Genomic DNA, 5516 nt, shown 5'->3' with positions numbered 1-5516 from the left:
ATAGCTATACAGAATTCCTGCAATAACATCCTATTAAAGCTGAATGGAGTGCATGAAGAATCCTGGGTCTATCACCTAGGGATCAATCACCAGAAAGCACCCATTGCTAAGGGGTCTTAGAGAGGCAGTGTTGTTAAGTGGCAATAGCATATGATTTAGAATCTGGTTTCTGATCCCAGCTCTGCCACTGTCTTCCTGTGTGATCTTGGGTTAGTCACTCAACCTCTGTCTAGACCTCATTTCCTCATCTGTAAAATGACAGGATGGGACTAGATGCTCTCTAAGATCCCTTCCAACTCCAAAAGATTCTATGACACCTATGAACAAGTGGTCATCCAGCAATTGCTCAAAGACTTCTAGGGAGGGGGAACTCTTCAGGTGTCCTATTCCATGTATGGATAATGTTTACTGTAAGGAAGTTTTCCTTGACATCAATCTAGATGAATGAGTAGGACTTTTCTTACTGGGAGAACAAACAGTGGAAGCAACCTTAAGCCCCCAAACACACATATACACATACTCGTACATATACCAAGTAGCACAGGACAGACCATTACACATGGCATGGCAGATGGTAGATGGTACTCAAAGGTTCTCAACTCTGCAGAGACCAGGTCTGAGTTGTTTCAGGCAGGGAAGTGTTTCCATAGACTATAGAGATAGGGCACTCAGAGGTCCAAACCCTCCAAGATCATAGGCTGGCTTGTTCCAAAAAAGCAATGCAATTCTGTGAACTCCACTTCTTTCAGGGAAATGACCCAGTTGAGGGGCCTCTGAGCATTATGGGGAAAGGGAGTTACTTCTCTAGACCAGGGATGTTGAGTAAGGAGAAAACCAGCCTTCAGGGAACTCTGGATATGACCCACTTGCTGATCAAAGTAAGGAAAAGGATTCCAATTGACCTATCAAATGCCTTCCTGTGTTGCATATCTTTGAGAAAGGGCACGAGGTGGGAAGTAGATATATCAGGAGAGGTAACAGTCTCTTCTATCTCCTGTCCTCTTCCAGTTGGCTCCTTACTCTTTCTTAGAGTCCACATTCTCCCTGAAATTATATTACAGGAGCTAAAGTCACCATGAGGCTTTTCAGAATGCTGACGATAGCAAGTAATTCCCCGACCCCACCACAACACATGAGACAAAGCCCCAGCTGCCTCCCCCTAGTAACGACTTGGCATCCAGCTTAAACATACTTCATTGGAACAGCTGCCAGTTGCTTCTGCTTTTATTCTATCGAGTCAGATGCATTTTGTATAACCAGTACACATTAAACTTAGCGGGATCGTGTGTACTTTACACTTTCCAATCAATCATGCGATGGAAAACATGTAGTATACTGCGCCGCATTGTTTGTAAAGCCTAGTTCTTTCTGGTATTTGCATAAGAGAAATCCTGTAAGGAGCCTGACTGTTCAGCCATTCTCAGCAACATTGTAAGTTATAAACTGACACTCAGTTACTTTCAACAGTAACCATATGAAATAAGAAAAAGAACAATCTGATCCTCCAGGACTCAGCTTCCAGCCAGGTCTTTAGAGAGTGGACTACAAAAGAAGTCACATGACAAAATTGGAGAGTTGGTGTATGTTAATTGGACAGGATCCCTTGATTTGAAGTTGATATCACTCTTAGCAGGGCTCCCTCATTTTATAGATAAGAAAACAGGCTTAGTGAAGGGAAAGTTACTTACCTAAAGTCTTATAGGTGGTGACAGTCAGGATTTGAACTATGGTCTCCTGCCTCTAAAATCAGGGCTCTTTGAACCACTCTCTTCTTATGGTGTGCCACAAGATCCTGGTAGCCATTTTTAAAAATCGTGAACTTTATAATCATCAGCCGTGAATATTTTAAACTAATAAAGAATAATAGCAAAAGGATAGCATGAGAAACTTTTGATTTTCTGTTACATATAATTTAAGTGTATATTACATTTAGTACTATATTTTAAAAAATTATGCTGCTTGTCCCCTTTCTGAATTTCTCTTTTGTTTGTTTGGGTTTTGGGTTTGTTTGTTTGTTTGTTTGTTTTTGGCACATTAGAATGTTTTTTAATTATGTTCTTTTTTTGCATCTCTATCACTATCTACTAACTTGATCCTTCCCTTCCTTATAGCAAATGAATACAATTAAGCAAAGTAAATTGATATACTGGTTCTGCCTGAAAATATATATCTAATTCTGTATATTTAGTCTGTTGCCTCTCTTTCAAAAAGTGGGCAAAGTACTTCACCATCAGTCTTCAGAAGTTACAATTAATCACTACACTGATCAGTGTTCTGTATTCTTTGAAAGCTGTTTTCCTTTACAATACTGAGTACCTGGTAGTTTCACTTCATTCTATCTGCTGAGCTCCATCTGCCTCTCTGCAGGAATAGACCACTGAAATTTGCCCTCTTTTTCCCACTCAGAAATTGCATGTATCATATAGCAGGAAAGGACATGAAAACTAGATTTAAAGTAATATAAAAGGTATCCATGAAAATTTAATTAGAAGAGAAAATCAGTCTACTGTTGTATGAAAAATCTCAAAAGGATAGAGGTGGACCGTGTCCATCCACTATCTTATTGGTATCCGGACCTCTACTCACATAAATATTCTTAGCCTGGTGAGAGAAATGCTTATTTCTCTCTTATGTTAATAACCATATACTATTGGGGGAATCCAGAATTTTTTTCCTTTCCCATTTCCTCATTAAGAAATCAACTTTAGGGGCGGCCAGGTAGCACAGCGAGTAAGAGCACCAGCTCTAGTGGTCAGAATGACCTGGGGATATAATCCAGGCTCAGACACTTAGAACCCACACAGAAACACCTGGCCATGTAACCTTGAGCAAGTTACTTAAACCCAATTGCTTAGGGGCAGCCAGGTGGCTCAGCAAGTAAGAGCACCAGCCCCAGTGTCAGGATGACCTGGGGATCAAATCTGGGCTCAGATGCTTAGCATCACACCCAGAAATAACTGGCCATGTAACCTTGAGCAAGTTACTTAACCCTGATTGCTTAAAAAAAAAAAAAAGAAAGAAATCCACTCCAGATGGGCATAGTCAAGATGTCAGAGTAGAAGCAGGGTCTCCGTGAGGATCCAGCTTCCACCTTCCCCAATTCTTGTAAAAGGGGACTCTGAACAAACTTTGGAACTACAGAACCCACAAAATGACACAGAGAAGCTAACCTCCTGCTAAGGACAGTCCGGCAGGCCAGCAGGAATTAGGCCAGCACAGCGCTCTGGAAGCCAAGCCAACATACTGAGGTTTTAGCCCCAGGGTGGGTCTGACCAGCCACCAGCCAGAGGGACACCAGATCAGCAGCAGCTGTGGCTGTCTCCTGGATTATGAACACATAGATGCGAAGGACAAAGTGAGAGGTCAGTGCAGACTGGACTTTGGGACCCAGTAGTTGGAAGTGCAACAAGATTTGCCCCTGGGCCGAGAAGCCACTGCTGTGGCTGTGCAGCTGTCCCCACGTGGAAGCTTCAGCTCCTGGCCTGCAGAGTGTAGGGAGACCAAGCGACCAGTCTAAGGGGTTATTGCTCTTGCTTTAACCTGCTTGGATCTGGATTGCAGTCTAGGGTGGAGATTTTGGGGTGTATTTCCAACTTGACAGAGCATGTGGAGGCTCCAGCAAGGGCATCCAACTAATACCTCTGGCAGCTGAGAAAACCCCAGCATTTGGTACAAAGCTCCTCTGTCTGGTGGCAGAGTCCTACTGTGGCAAAAAGCCCAAATGTCAAGTAATTGAGTGGCACATGACAAAGGAAACAAAGCAAAGAGAAGAATCCAACATTAGACTCCTATTTTGGGGATAAAAAGGAGAAAAGCATGGAACAGGAGGAAGACAGTGAAGTCAGAACTCCTGCACCAAAAGCTTCAAAGGAAAATATGAGCTGGTTACAGGCCATAGGGGATCTTAAGAAGGAGATAAGAGAAGTGGAAGAAAAATTGGGAAGAGAAATGAGAATGGTGCAAGAAAATTATGAAATGAGAGTCAACAGCCTGACTGAGGAAAATAATACCTTAAAAAATAGACGAACACAAATGCCAAAAGAGGCTCAAAAAGGCAATGAGGAGAAGAATGGCTTAAAAAGCCATTAAAAAGAATTTGCCAGATGGAAAAAGAATCTCAAAAGCTGCCTGAGGAGAACCAATACTTCAAAATTAGATTGGAGGAAATGGAAGCTAATGACTTTATGAAAATCAAGATGCTGTTAAACAGATCCAAACAAATAAAAGAACAGAAGGCAATGTGAAATATCTCATGGGAAAAACCACTGACCTGGAAAATAGATCCAGGAGAAATAATTTAAAAATTGTTGGACTACCTGAAAGCCATGATGAAAGAAAGAACCTAGAAATTATCGTCCGAGAAATTCTCAAGAAAAACTGTCCTAATGTTTTAGAATCAGAGGGCAAAATAGAGATTGAACAAATCCACTGATTACCTCCTGAAAAAAGATCCCCCCAAATAAACTCCTAGGAATATTATAGCCAGGTTCTGAAACTCCCATATCAATATTAAAGGCAGCCAGGAAGAAACACTTTGAATATTGTCGAAACCCAATCAGGATAACGCAGGATCTGGCAGCTTCTACACTGAGAGATCAAAGGATTTGGAATGTGATATTCCAGAGGTCAAAGGAGTTGGCATTAAAACCAAGAATCACCTACCCAGCAAAACTGAGTATCATATTACAGGGGAAAATATGGTCATTCAGCGGAATAGAGGACATTCAAGCATTCTTGATGAAAAAAGCAGAGTTGAATAGAAAATTTGACATTCAGATACAAAAAGCTAGAGAAGCATGAGAAAGTAAACAGGGAAAAGAAATCACAAGGAACTTATGAAAGTTGAACTATTAACATTTCTACATGGAAAAACAATAATTGTAAATGATGAAACTTTTCTCAGTATGAAATAATTGAAGTGAATATATATATATATGTTTATATAGGAGGGTATAAGGGCATATGAATAAATATGTGAATGTGTGTATATATGTTTACAGGTATACATAGATAGAGGGAACAGGACCAATTTAATAGTAAAGGATGATACTTAAAAGGTGAAATTAAGAGGTGAGAGAGGAATATAATGAGAGAAGATGGGGAGAGACAGAATAGGGTAAACTATCTCATATAGAAGAGGCAAGAGAAAGGTTTACAATGGAGGGGAAGAATAGGAAGGCAAAAGGGAATGGGTTGACCTTTTTCTCATTGAATTTGACTTGGGGAGGCAATGAAATGCACACTCAGTAGGGTATCTCACCTTACAGGAGAGTTGGGGGGAAGGGGATGAGAGGGGGGATGGTGGAAGGGAGGGAAGGATGGGAGGAGGTAAGTTGGAAGCACCCACTTTTGAAAAGGTACAGGATTAAAGTAGAGAATAGAACAAGTGGGTGGTGGTATAGGAGGGAGGGAGATATAGTCAGTCTTTTGCAATATATCTACTGCGTTAATATTTTGCATTAGCTACACATTTACAACCTATTCTGAACTGCTTATCTTCCCAGTAAGTTTGTGTG

The sequence above is a fragment of the Petaurus breviceps genome, unplaced genomic scaffold (genome assembly GCF_028583685.1).
Source record: "Petaurus breviceps papuanus isolate PSGF00001 unplaced genomic scaffold, PetGlider_PUasm1.0 551, whole genome shotgun sequence".
Classification (NCBI taxonomy): Eukaryota; Metazoa; Chordata; class Mammalia; order Diprotodontia; family Petauridae; genus Petaurus; species Petaurus breviceps.
The sequence above is the reverse complement of the archived record's forward strand: the minus strand, read 5'-3'. Positions refer to the sequence as shown.